Consider the following 15,337-nt stretch of genomic DNA (forward strand, 5'->3'; position numbering starts at 1 on the left):
TTAAAAATTGTCTCTTTGAATTGCCAGCCATTTTCAAGAAGACTTGTCTTCCATATGATGTATTTCCTTAATTTAACAAGCTTCAAATTGCCGCTAATGTTATCTCATAGCTCTTTTAGGCCTTTTAACTTAATACTTCCCTAATTATGCCTCTTCCTAAGCTCACACTTTTTATGTTGTTGACATGATGCCACTTTTTAATTGCATTACGGTACTTTGCATTGTTAAATTGCTCAGTTGCGGCGGAAAATTTATTGTGTTGAAAGCTTCATAATTGCCATAAATTGATGAAGATAATGACTTCCTTGCAAAACAAGGAAAAACATGGAGTGGAGAGAGATTATTAGATTATGTAAAACCGAAGTTGCCATAACTCTGAAAAATCAAATTGGTACAGCTGTCGCTAAACATAAACTGGAACCGAAAAAATCTCGAAAGTCAAAACGAACCATCATCTAATTTTTGAAGAACAGAGGGCCAATAAGGAATACTACTTGGTTTGAGGGGTCTAAGTTAAAGATATCATCGAACTATTTGGTATTCAATCATACTATTCGACCAGACTTTCATACTAACGCAGATAGGAATGAAAAGTAGTTGGGACGTATATGCTTAGATTACGTGACTTTAGAAGTTATACTTCAATTTTTTGAGTTTTGGAAATGATCTTAGATTACCTAAAACAGCTTATAAGAAGTACATAACCAGTATTCCAACTTCTTAAAACAGAGCTCTTAGTTATAGCCTTCAACACATTTGATCACTTCCGTAGAACAAAAATTGAAATATTTGCAACATGGCAACCCACACACCCCACAGCAGCAAAGTGAGCAAATAAAGTGCCTTCCATGTGATGCCTGCAAAAAGTTATCAAATTAATTTATCGAAGTTTTAAGATGTCGGCTAACCGACGCACTTGTGAACTTAATAAAATTGCAACTTGTTGCAAGATGGTCAAATGATGGTGCGGCCATTAGAGTTGTGGTAATAAACTTTAGCCAATTCATTCATAATGCAGTGGCAATAGACTAGATTAATGAATTTGTGGCCAACGAGCAGAGCAGAGCAAGGTGTGCACATAAACGAAGAAGCCGACATGAGCACGGTGTACACAAGAAAGAGATATAGAGGGAGGAGAAGAGAGAGAGCAAGCGAGTGGAAGATGTATGCCAAGTGCATGGGGACGTAACTAAAGTGGGAAAGTATTTCTATCGGACACTTGAACTGAAATGCCCAAAGTTGAAGTCAACAACAAGAACAATAACAACAACAACACATGCGACGAGCATGACGAAGCGACCGCTTTGAAGCGTATTGAACCAGAAGTTGTCGGTTGGCGCGTAGGCATGCAAAAATGGACTGCAGCCGGACGTTGATGGCAGGTCGCCGGAGTTTCTAGTTACTACTTGGCTGTCGGTAGCAGGCCAGTCAGTTAGGCCGTCAGTGATGCAGCGAAGCGTGGCAGGCAACATGCACTCCTTCCGCAAATCGAGCTAGAAGTCCGTAAGAGCTTTATGTACCGAAAACATAATGAAGGCATTGTGCCGGCGCACTCAGCCGGTGCAAAAGGCGTTCACAACACACCAACACACACATACATACAGAGTTCGTTCGTTCTGGGAAGTGATGATTACGGCGATGATGACTTACAAGTTTGGCCACAGCACGCACACACACACACATACTCGCACATAATTTATAGAGAATTGTGTACATAAATAGGCATGTAGAGCTTGCGCTTGCTGGGAATGGCCATGCACTTGCTTGCCATCAACGTTCTCGCATGTTGTATGCAACAAACACCAAGCAGCCAGCAGCAGTCAACTGCCACCCCATTTGGTCAAGTGCATGGCGATGCACCGCATTTGGTGTTCTCTTGTGTTGTTGTGCTGCTTGAAAGTTATGTGCAGCAACGGTAGTATTGTTGATGTTGTTGGCGCGTAATTGTAGCCTCTATATTGTGGTGCTTCAGCCTTCTGTGGTGGCTTAGGTGCGCTCACTCGCCACCGCGCCGTTTGACTAGAATGACCGTCTGACTGCTCCAACTGTTGGCATCTCGCTGTGGCTTCGTTCGTTTGGCTCTTAACGGTGCAACAGTTTCTGGTTAGTTGCGCATCTTACAATTTAGTCATTATTCTTGCCATAGTTAACTGTAATAAGCTGCATCTTGCATGTGCGGCAGCTTCTATTGTTTGCCATCAGCACTCAAGCACCTTCCGCTTAGAGCCGGCAACTGTTTAATTGCTTTTGTAATTTAACTATTCATGGCGATGCTTTTGAATGTTTTACGGCACGAGATTGTTTCATAAAATTTCCTATATATACATAAGTAAGTGGAGGAACGCATATTGGAGAGACGGAGCAATTAAAATTTTGTGTAAATGAAAACAATTAATTGCGTACCAAGTGAGATGGTGAGCGGAAGAGATTTCAATTATGAATTCGGAGAAATGTGCCTCATGGATGTGCCTCATGGAATGTGGAACTACGCAAGGACGGAGAATAAATTTTCGATATAGATAGAAATTAATTGGTTGCTTCTTGTACAGTTATATATTAATTGAGAAGCCGCACTCTTAAGAAGACTCTCTCTTTTACAACTCACGAAAGTTCAGGAACTTCTTGACGCAAATTACCTAGGTTCCTGAAACAGGACCTAGGTTCATGAAACCCAGTTGCTCGATCCATTGTTAACTCATTAAAATTAATATTCACGGATTACTCTGATTCAAGATGCTAAAATTCGATTCAATTTCATTAAATATTTGCCGACAAAGTCAATCAAAGTGTCCCAAGTCGCTATATTGGGTACATTGGGTCTAGTGGAAGCTCAGAATTAATTTCACTTCCTAGAAAAAGAAGAAACAACTCCGTATTTGTCTCATTACAATAAAATTTCCTTTTTCTCTTAACCTCCATATTTGTACACAACAATTACCTTATTAGCTAAATAACAAACATACCGACATTATTTTCTCAACTTCTTCACTCTTCTTCTTCTTCTGCTTTTCAGCATTTCCATTTAAATTGTGTTTAACATTTGTCTCTGCGGAATTGCTTGTATGTAATTGATATGCTTGGCTAAAACTCTGTGAAATCGCTTGCTATCAACTACAGCCACTCGCCTCCCCTCTCTGAGCACTACCAAAATTTGCCAACCGCTAGTTGACGTTTGTTATTCATGGCTTGTGATGATGTTTTAAGCGTTGCTCATTTATTTGCGCTTGTCTTTGTAAAACGTTGAGCTCACATTTTGCCAAGATCAAGATCACTCATAAATGTGCCAAACGGAGCGTCACTTTCGGTGGGTGGTCGTGTGTTCATTGAAGAAACACCAACATGCCATCACTTGCAACACACTTTGGTTTTCAATTGCATGTGTGCTACAAATTAACGCTGAAATTGTTTGTTGTTGCAATAGAAACACGGAAAATATGAAATTGTTTAAAATGTTAAATTTCGCTCAAAAATGTAAAATCGTTTGCTGGAAATAATTGCTTGTTATTCGGAAGTTATTGTGAAGAGACCTCGTCTCAATTTGACACTGGCACAAATACCACATGGTACCTCAGGTACCTCACGTACCATGTGGTGGTTCTGAGTTTTGTTTGAGGTTAAGTTACGAGAGGATCGAGTTCATTACCCTGGGCCTTCTTTGGAAGTTTAACACCAATATAGTAAATCGTTATGAAGTGACAACCTTCATTCAGATATAAATATAGAACGGTTACTTAGACTCGATTTCTCATGAACATGAGACTCTTGATCAATGTTTACAACTATTATTTTCAGAAATATAAATAAAAGTGCGTGTTCTGTGGGCTTATTGGAGCTTCAGGTTCTAGATTTTTTTGGTATTATTAGGCGATTATGCTTTTAAAAATCATTACTAGTCTAACTTCACCTTGTCTTATGTAACACAACATAGCATAAAATATAATTTAACATAACATAACATAACATAGCATATCATAACAGAACATAGCATAACATAACATAAGAGGATTAATAAAAATCGAAAATTGTCAATAATTACGAAGAATTTTGTCTGAATCAGGGGCAATAGTCATTAAAATTATGAGATTTTCCTCAACTTCTAGCACAAATTTGATTTTAATCTTATTTAAGTATGTGTTATCGACTTCTTCTAGAGACTCAACTGTTAACCTACCTTCTATCTAAATAAACAGTTATTCGTAGAGTTTTTCCTTTTCCAATGCAATTATGTGCCAGCGCCATTAAACGCGTACTTTCTACTTTTCCTTTATTTATTTGCGGAATTTATTTTATGCTTTTTTTCAAGTACTCTGCTCAAGTGGGCCACGCCTAATCGGGCAAGAGAAAAATAATTTCTGCAATCTATGTAATTTTCGTTTTTTACCGTTTTTTTTTCTCGCCATAATTCCGTTAGCTATTTACAACGGCGTCGAATCGGCGACAGGAAGTAAAAACAATGCACACAATTTAATTTTTTTTGTGTTTTTTTTGCAGTTTTTTAATGTATTTTGCAATAATTTTTAATGTGTTTAGTGTTTAGCAAAACGGAAAATGATTGCTGCGTTCACTTGAAAATCGCCTGCCTTTGCAAATATGGCGAATCGTGTAAAAAGAGAGTTGTGGCATAGTGATTGCGCTGCAACAACGTCGGCGGTGGCGGCGGCGCCAACTGATAAACGGTATAATTGCACAATTTCATTGAAACAAAAAAAAGCAAATAACGGTGTCAGTATGGTTGAGTAGTAAAAGTTGCCAATCGACATGACACAGTTACTGTATTGCAAATGCAGCGCGCCATATTTGGCTTGGGAAGTTATGATTACTTGCAAACCTCCAAGCTTGCTTGTGTTTAACTCTACATAGGCACTTATGGTTGATAAATATTCCCATATACCGCGGGAGTAAGCAGGCGTGAAGGCCTAAGTGCTGCAAGCCTTTCCTGCTGGCGGCAAATTACCCTAACCCACTCAATTACGACAATTGCTTTGACACCGTTTTGACTGCTTGTGATTTTGATACTAATGTTTTTTTTTTTTATAGAAATTAAGCGAATTATTTTATGCTTTGCCTCTTCAATTTGCTTGAGCAATCGACTTTCAGTTTAATATTTACCACAAATAAGCATAAAAATGCAAAAACTTTAATTGAAAATTGCAAAAAGCATTCAAACTTTATGAAAGGTGTGTCTGGTTGCAGCACTACCTCTTCGAAAAACTATTAGTCAATTATTGTAAGTTTTGGTTGACCCAAAAGCTTTAATTGTTGAATACTTCGAAGTTTCAATGCCATCCATCCAAAACCATCAAAAGCCGCCCAGAGTTACAAATATTTTTGGCATCGGCTTACTGCTTCATTTATATTTAAATTTTGTGGTGACTTAGTTTTCGACTCTTTCTTATTTAAATTATATTGATTAGGTGATTTATAAAGCTTTCACAAACTTTCGATTAGCATGACAATTAAAGATGTAAAATAAGAGCTTTGTTACTAATATTTTAAGTGAACTTGAACTAATTTCTTTAGTTTTTGCAAATATTATTCAGTTATTACATTTACTTTTTGAAGCGAGTAACAAAAATTATGAAATCGAAACTAATTTTGATAAAATCTCAGGAATAACTTAATGGTACCCTAAAGGCCATTTTGATTCGAACTGACATAATCTGGAAAATCATATAGTACAGCAAACCTAAAATCAAAATGCAAAGTCTAGATTTTAAATCAGGATTAAATGATATTTAGTGTAAAGAAATTATAAAAGATCTTGAAGAATAATTAGATTTCGTCTTAGCGACTCCACCTCAAAGACTTGTCGGTGAAAAGAGTTGAGTAACGTTTTTATAAAGCATAAAAAATACTTTCTGAAAGTGTTCTTGCCAAAATATATCTACAACAAATAACAGGATGAAAAGCTTGGTCAAATACTTTGAAGATGAATCAATTACATGAGAGAATATGTATATATCGTTTCGTTGTTCTTCTCAATCGCTTTGACTTATTTCTTATCGATACAGATTGTTTCCAAAAACTGGATAATATTGTTCGAAGAAATTTTGTGGATGGAGATCTACTCCAGTAGTTCGATCAATGGTGGTTACTGCTTATTCTATGTTTCCTTTATTGAAGGAACCACCGTATCCCTGAAGAAGCTCAAGGTAATAATTTAGCAACGATTAACAGAGATGCTTCGAAGATAAAGAAAAGCGGAGGTTGTTGTTGAAGTAGTTTATGGGAACTAATACATATTATATTATTTTATAATAAATAAACTATCTCACGCTCACATATTAATCTCATCCACCAACACATTTCACTTAAATGCAATCTTTAATTAAAAATGCGAAAAGTTATTAAATCAAAAATGCAGGCATTTAATCATAAAGTCGCACACCTGTTGCTGCCAGCAAATAAATATTTTTTTAAACACCATTTCATTTCATCACCAATGCAGGCAGCTGACAGTTGACGCGAAAACAAGTTGCACTTTCACACCGTCAACTGCCCAGAGCGCGCTGGACTCTCACGTTCCTTGCCATTGTTGACATAAAATCATAGCAGCCAGTGTAAATGCTGGCTGACGGTGGAGAGCGCGGCGCGAGCAAACGTTGTGGCCGTTTGGCAATGGCGGATCAGCGGTCAATATGGCAACTGTGAAATGGAGAAATGGCGCTTCGCAAATAATTGCGTACATATTTATGAGCATACATATGTATTTACGTTTAATATTTAAGTTGTAAACGAGACTTGACAGTCGCTAACGCACATACATATGCTGAAAAGTACAATTTTATGTTAATGCGACGCGAACGCCGCTTGGTTAACTGATGAAGTGACGAACTGATGAGCGGTAGCAACCACAACAAATATGGCATTCCTGCATGCAAGGCATACCGTGCTTGAGTTGAAAGCACGGCAAGCGCATAGCTCAAGCAACTAAAAAATCTCGCTTTCACACATAGAAACAAACAAGCAAGCAAGTGGAAGCGCTAAGCTTGCGCGTGGTGCAGCGGGGCGTGGCGCCGCGGCTAATAAACATTTTCATTTTCAACATAAAACAATAACAACCACACGTGTTGCGCGGTGAACGGGTGCTGATGATGATGGACAACCATCAAAGCCGGTAATCGAGCGTGTTGCAAGTATGTAGGCAGCCAGCGAACGCACGTGAAAAAGGAAAAGTGCAAGTGGACAGCGCAACAAAATCGCTTAACAATTATGCAGGCAACAACAACAAAATAATTACTGAAATGATAATAAAAGCAAGCAAGCAGGCGCAGAGCCAACATGAACTTGCAACAGCACTTATATAAATACATATGTATGCGTGTGTGTGTGTAGATGTGTATCTGTGCAAAAATTAAATAGCTTAAAGAGAAAATGAGGAAAAAGTGCTGTAGTTACCGCGAAGCTACTGAGCTGCACTATCAACTGACAATGAATTTTAATTTTTGTGCAACATGCAATACCAACCAATGAGCAGCAGCCGTATCAACTCTAAAGGAAAATCGCGGATTCTACAGAATCACTGAATGTTTGAAAGAAAAAGAAGCACGAACAGCAACAACAACCAGCAGTTTGAAAACAATAAGCAGTAATTGCTGCAGGCGCTGCTAATGTTGTCCACTTGCAACCAATATCTGTGTATTGTTGTTAGGTTGGTGCTATTATGAGGTGGTAGTTGGACCGGAAACCAGTTGATTAGCGAGTGTGAATGATAATGCAACTAATTGTAATTGATGTTGCAAATTTATTGAAAAAGCAGCAGACACATTAAAAAATTACGGAGGAGAAAGGATAAAATGAAATTGGAGAGGTTTGTGCCACAAGCAGTTGAAAAGCTGAAGTGATAACTTCACTGCTGTTTAAGCGAGTAATAATGGGTGTCTTCGATTTGCTGTGTAGTTGACGCATTGTTAACTGCTAGAGAACCTGCTGGAACCTTTTCTAAATTTAAAAAAAAAGAAAAAAAAATGAGCTTTGAACTTCTAAAGTAGCTTTCTCACTCAAAAGTGGAAAACTTCAGCTCTATAATGTTATTGATTCCCTAACTCTCAATTTGAAACAGTGCCACCTTTAAGTTTTCAAATCACATTTTTTCAAATTAAAATAAGGTATGAAAAACACATTATTTTTTTCCACTTTTCCACTTTCGATTAAATATTTCATAATTACTTGCATCATTACCGAGTGAGTTTTAATAAAACATCTCCATAACGTTTCGCCACTTATGTTTTATTGCAATTACATGTTTATATAAATGCATCTGAGCATGTATATATGTATCTATGTATGTATATTATGAATAACTATATACAAACACGCGTGAGTTACACACTTGAGCATGTGCGTATGTATTCCATGCGCTTAGCAATGTAATCAACTGACGATTTATGATATGTGAGAGTTTTAATGATTAGTGAGTAATGCTTTTTTTCTACTTTGTTGTTGCATTTTTTTAATTTCTCTTTTTAATTATCTTCCTGTGTGTTGCATAAGCGCAAATTAAGGGCAGAAGAGCACTTGAGCGCGATTTAATTGACTGTGAAAAAATAAAAAATAAATGATATTGAAGTGAATTTATGCGCTGGAAAGCCATATTGTGCAGGCAGCGGATGTGGCGCTCAAGTGGATGTACTATATTCGAGTATATGCTTAGTTGCACTCGTATTAAATTGAATGGTTTGTGTGATATTGAAATTATAATTGAGATAATCATATTAAATCTAACTGCATTTGAGTTTTTATGCATTCAGTTAATTGAATAAATATTAAGGGTTTGAAATTATTAATTTACAGAAGAGTTTTGAAAACATATTCTTTAGATATTTTTACGTTTTCCGGTTTATCTTCTGCATATATATTACTCCGACCATCTAATATGACATTTTACCTAAATTTGATTTACCAACATTTAGAAAGTGGTGAATAGAACAAGCAATTCGCATAAATTCGTTTATTGAAATGATATTACAGTTTAGAGAATAACGTTTCAATATACTCTCTTGTCTAAATCTTTCTACAAGAGAGCACTGTATGAGCATAGGAAGCACTAAAGTAACAAATTGGAAGCGGTTATCCAAGCTTTACCCACAAATATCTCTGGTCTTAGCGAAAATTACTTAAGTTGATTTAAGGAAAAAGTTGAAAGTTCTTTAACCTTTAATATCCAATTAGAAACATAATTGTTGAATTAAAATTCCGGAAGTTTCTTTCTTTCAATCAAGATTATTATTTTAGCTTAAATAGTAAGAAATAATTGCTGATGCGGCTCGTTGAACCCACTCAAAACCACTGAAACGATTTAAGTATTGCATAAAATGATAATAAATCTCATCACTAAATTGATTTACTAACATACAAACACATTAATTAAACTCTTGCGAAATCTAAGATCTTTTGGCAGAGATAGCAGCATTAAATTGCCTGAAAAGGGTTTCTTAACTTAAACTAAAATCTACAAACGCACATTTGAATCCACTCAAAATAGCAAACAATCGCAAATGATGTCTAACAGCCGCATCACCGGTAGTAAAAGTAGAAAAAATGTGTTCATTTAAATGCCAACAATGCCTGTGAGTCAGGGTCACTTAAACAATAAAGGAAAATTGGCGAGCAAAAAAATTTATGGGCAGCAAATTAAATGATATTGATGTCATGCAAATAAGCCGACTTTTTCTATATAAAGAGAAATATTTTTCAATTTATTTTCTATATTCTTTGCTTTTTCTACATTCTACTCTCAGACAATTAACTCATTTATTGGCGCGACGAGTTTAGACTATTAAGCAGCAAGAACAATTAGCATAGCTCCAAGCGTTAAATAATTGTATATATAATATATTATAAATATATACACAAATTAGAAATGAGCAATATTGTAGAAATGTGCTGCCGCAAGGAATTCCCCGCAACCCACCGATTATGCAATGTTTTGGTGTTTCAGATTATTTTTGCAAAATTACAATTCTGATTTTTTTTCGAATTTTTCTGCTTTTAAATAAATAGTATATTATATAATGTCCACCTGCTCGCACTGCACTTGTGCACCCACCTGCCTTCAACTGCTGTATGTAAATGTATATATTTTTGCGGTGACAGCGGAAAACCTACAAAAACACAACTTGTGATGGGCTAAAATGCGTACGTTGACTGAGACTTGCACTAACTGCCCCCCTTTCATCCACCCGCTTACAACAACTTGCTGCTTGTCAGTCAACAGCCCAACCGCATTGTGGTTGGCAGCACAAAACAGCTGAAAATGCAAAAGTTGACGGGCGAGAGTCAGCGCAAACATAACCTCAACCCGCCGCTCACAACAGACAAACAGACAGACAGACACGACTCGAATTCAGGGAGTGTTTCAGCCAGTGTCTGCTTGTGTTTATGCTTAAGCTGCTGCTGCTGGAGTTGACTGTGGCATTGCATATTTTTACCGTTTGCAGGCCACTAAAGTTGGAGACAACAAGAAAGAACTTCACTTCATATCAGCATAAAATTGTGTATTCGTACACATACTAAATATATTGGCTTGTTTATTGTTATTTATATATTTATTGCAGCTGTTTTTCGTCGTCGCTTTGTTGCTGTTTCAACTTTTGCTCGATTTTTGCATGTAATGCTTGGAGCCAACAAGTATTTGGCTCATAAATCGCAAACTACTTTGCTATGCGCCATTTATTGCAGCGCGTGTATGCGTCTGCGGGCATTTTTTTGTTATTGTTGTTGTTGTTGTTAAGCTAGACAGACAAGTATTTCGACAAGTATTTAAAGGTTAAAGCCAACTTGCTTGCAGTGATCGTCTCATGCATAAACAAGCAGTTTGGTGAATTTATATAAAGTCTCTTAGTACACATGTACATACATATATCCAACTATTTTCTCTATTTTCATTTACTTAAATGATTGTACTTGATAGTGACTTATAAAAGAGGAAAAATTTGTAAAATCTAATACTGGTAGCGGTAATTGTAGAGAGTTAATGTACTGCGAAGTTGATGGCTCTGTGATGAAGTTGGTCGAAAAAAATCGATGAAATTACATTAGGGATGTACTAATATGTATCATGGTTTTTTATTCACTATAATCATAATCATTTGCTAAATAATACATTTGCTGTATTCTAAGAAACCATGCAGAGAACTGAGTTTTAGCATTCCGTGCAATATGAGACCGTTGAAGCGTGTTTTTCTTCTTCGTTAGTAAATTGCTAATACGAGACTAGTAGTTAATATATGTATATTCGTTAAAAGTATATTTCTATTTGAGGAAAAATTCCATTTTTGATAGATTATTAAGACCTGCATCAACTCAATTGATTAGATAATGGGTTCGATATGATTCGTCTAACCTAGAACTATTTGTTTTAAGCAAGCCTCATCTTGTTCTAGTTGTATGGCTTCTAATCGAACATTGCCCAAGTAGACATACAACCATGTGATGAAGCAAAACCTTTTCATAGATCCAAATTGTTAAAGTTGTCTGGAAGAAAGCGAGATAGAAACTTCTTCGTACTTTCTCCGCTATTACCCAGCTTTTGCTAGACTGAAATTGAAATATCGTGAATGTCATAACGAAAGCTTTAGCCTATCTGATCGAAAACTTTCGTTCATCCTAAATGATTATTTACAAAAAATTTACTATTTTTACTAAAACTAAATCATTAGTTATTGATACCATACTCACGAAGTACCAACGAGAGAGAGTCAGCAGATTTTTAAATATTTGTTAATCTAGACACAGTTAAATAGTCAGCATCAAAATCGAATGAGATTAGTTATAAGTCAAAACTCTCTGAATCGACCCAAAGATATTTACACTAAAGTATTTCAACGTATCTAACGTCCAACAGCTCATTATGTGACGTTTTTTTAAATGACGGGATAACTTTTTATATCAAAAGAGATAATACCAAGTAGCTATCTCGAGGATTTATCTCAAAATGACTTCTTCAGAGATCTTTTAAAGCAAACATCGCCGATATTATCATTGCATTGAAGTACGTTTGAAAAGCAAATATATATAGAGAGTCTATTATGTACCATTCTAGGGTCTCGAGTTTATCTGAATTTAACAATTTTAAGAATTTTTCTTGGCTCTGATAAAATTAAGTTTGATATCATTCTTGTATAGTTCCTCATTCATCCGTTGAAGTTTTAGCTCTAACCTCAATAAATAACTCGACAAGTTATATGGTATATAAAATACCAAAATTTACTACAAAATTTTGTTGCTTAATTTCAATTTCTGTGCACTTATGTCATTTAACTTTAACTTTAATTTTAACTTTTTTTTTGCATTATTCACTAATTGTTATTGTAATTAATTATCTAACTAAAATGTAAACCACGTATTTGGGTTAGCCAAGCGGCTGTCACATTTTGTTGTATATAAATATTTGGAGACCATCACACGTTGTCATTGTCGTGAGTTTGGCGCACGAACGCATTCAATTTGAACGCACATATAAATATATATATATAAATATATATATATAAATATATATATATATATGTATATGTCTGTATGTCTGTATGTATGTACTCTATGTAGTTGATGCCCAAAAAGGCTTTAAAAAAAAATTCGGTACTATTCCGTTTATAGATAATAAAATGTTTGTACGAGTATGTAGGTATGTATCTCAGTATATAACCACTTGCGCATTCAGTCCAGCTACTATATGTTTGTACGTCCAAATATAGTGGTGGCTGCGCTAAAGTGTGCCTAACGGCAGATCAAATGTGTTAAAGTGGCAGAGCAGCGTATATGGTCCGTGGTATGAACTATTTAAACGCACACAAACACACTCACGCACAAACATACATATACAGTGGCATATATTCGAAACGGTAGTTTTGTATGCATAAAATGCAAATACAGTTAACTATGTATGAGCCAGCTTATAAAAAAAAAAAAAACAAAGCAAATAGCGCTACAATCGCACTGAAACAAATAAAAAGTCGTTTATAATGGCGCTTTTGTGGTAAAGTTGCATGCAGCACAGCTGACTTACTGATTGACTTACTAACTAACTGACTGACAACAGCGGCGCTTTGTTTGCATTTGAGTAGAGTAGAGATACAACGCAGTAATTGCAGCTGGAGTTGATCAGCGTATACGTTTTAGTATGGTTGGCAATACACTGGCAACATTCTAGCAACATTTTAGCAATATTCTAGCAACATATGTATACTCAACTGCTGTTGCAAGCAAATACCGCTAAAGCTACAAAGAATCGTTTTAAATTCGATTGTAAAACGCACAAAGAAAGCATAAAATATTTGGAAAATCTGCAAATCACTGATGTTGCATGCCACAGCAGAAATATTCAGTTACTGAACTGGATCTACTGCAGTTTATGCAACATGTTGCGTTTGTATGTATATCAACATTTGTATATAGTTTTGCACTATAATAGCTTATATAACGTAACGTAAACCGGAAAATATTTATTTATAAAATAAGCATTCCACATAAATACTATGTCTGTGTGGCAAGTATGCTGTAGTCATGCCGCAAATCTCACCTCTCTCTGCTGGCGTAGCTGAAAATCGTAACGATCGAATTGAATATTCGGCAGCGCAACACAAGCGCTAGTTATGAATCGTATTGAATGCCTTGGTGACCAGAATTTCCGGATTTTATGCGACAACAACAATAGCAACAACAGTGTTTGTGAATTCTTTCTTCAATAAATATTTTTCTCTCCGTGCTTGTTGTTGTTATTTTATCGTTTATATCAGCGCTTGTGCTTTGTGTTGTGCTTTTACTGGTTTGTTGCGCCGGTGCCAGCGGTTACGTGTGCCACTTGTGGCAATAACAACGGTGCTGGTATTTATTGACGTCGATAAGAAGGAAAATGCGGTTGCCGCAGCAAAAGCTGGAATCGAAGACGTGCGATGGCGTTGGGTGGTGTTGGCTGGCGATGTGATAGCGTTGCTGGCGGTTAGTGTGTGCAGTGGTGACGGCGGTGGTCGATGCGGTGTCTGTTGACAGTGGCAGTGAGTGCAAGAAAGCGGCTGGGCGTAATGTTGCGTATGTTCGCTGCTCCACAGATTTCGCAATGCGATTGAATTTACTCGGTTTTTTTTCGTTTGTGCCGCGTACTGAGTGCTTGTACACCTGTGCGTCTGACTCGAAGTGTTGTTGTTGGCGCGGTTTTCTTTTGTATCAAATCACGAGGTTGGCGTTGTTTGGCGCGAAATTTTTAATGATTTATAATGCTTTATTTGTATAGAACTTTAATATTATTATTTAATAGATATATTTTTCAAAATTATATATTTTGCATAAATACTTTTCGATTAAAAACGTAGACTGAAATTTTCAACAAAAACCAAATTCTTATTAAAAAAAAAAATTATTTTGATTTATTAAAAATAAAATATTTTAGTAAACACAGTTTGTTTAAATATTATAATATATAAATTTTTATTCTATCGCACTATTTTTCTTTATTTTGTTTTAAATATCACAATTTTCAAAAGCACCACTACACAGTTGTTAAAAAAAACACTTTTTTATTAATTATACACATATTAACGCATATAGAAATTAATGTAATTAAATTTTTTTAATAATTATTATAATTTTATATATTTTTTAATGTTTAAATTTATTATTTTTATTTTTTTGTATTTTATTTTTTTGTTTAATTAATTAATTTTTTTTTAATTATTTAATCCTTTTTTATATCAAATGTTTTAATTTTTATTTTATTCACATATTTAATATATTTTTTTTTCATTTTTTTAACTTTTGTTTATTTTTTAATTATTTAAATTTTTTTTTAGATTTATGTATTTTTAATTTTATTTATTTTTTATTTTTATTTTTATTTTATTGCCACTAATTTCATTTTCTTTTCTATTTAAATTATTTTTTTATTATTATGTTTTAAATTATTCTCCTCACAAGCAGCTTTAAACATAGCATTTTGGGTCAAAAGTTCACATCACTTCATTACTTCTGAACACCCATTTGTGCAGCTGCTTCTTTTCACTTTTTCATTTCATTTATTATTATTTTTTATTGAACAATTTCGTTTCATTATACGCGCATTTTGCAAAGCTGCCGCTTTTGTCGCTTTGTGTTTTCCAACAGACTGCTGCCTTGCCCGCTCAATGGACCTTTGCGCATGCGCGCACATTTTTCGTTGTTTCTTCTGCATACATTTTTTCGGGTTTTTTTCACTTTTCGCTTAGTGCGTGAAGCGCTATTGGAAACCGGCTTGCGCGCTATAAAAAATACCTAACAGCTATTCAACAACAGGTACAACAGGTAAACACTTGTGATTTAAGCAGCATAAGAGAGTCAAAAGACGCACTTTTATGTACCAAACATA

At 35.3% G+C, this 15,337-nt stretch overlaps 1 protein-coding gene across 4 annotated transcripts in view; it reads right to left on the reverse strand.

The window, feature by feature from the left end:
* LOC105212111 (filamin-C) overlaps window positions 1-15,337 on the reverse strand; it is a 56,982-nt gene that overhangs the window by 13,096 nt on the left and 28,549 nt on the right. The window contains exon 2 of one of the 4 annotated variants that reach the window (XM_011183895.3): window positions 13,520-14,310. The exons of the other annotated variants lie outside the window; for them this stretch is intronic. The gene's annotated coding sequence lies outside the window, so the exon portion shown is untranslated. The remainder of the gene's footprint in view (window positions 1-13,519; window positions 14,311-15,337) is intronic. 4 annotated transcript variants of the gene reach the window in all.

This window comes from Zeugodacus cucurbitae, chromosome 6, assembly GCF_028554725.1.
Source record: "Zeugodacus cucurbitae isolate PBARC_wt_2022May chromosome 6, idZeuCucr1.2, whole genome shotgun sequence".
Lineage (NCBI taxonomy): Eukaryota > Metazoa > Arthropoda > Insecta > Diptera > Tephritidae > Zeugodacus > Zeugodacus cucurbitae.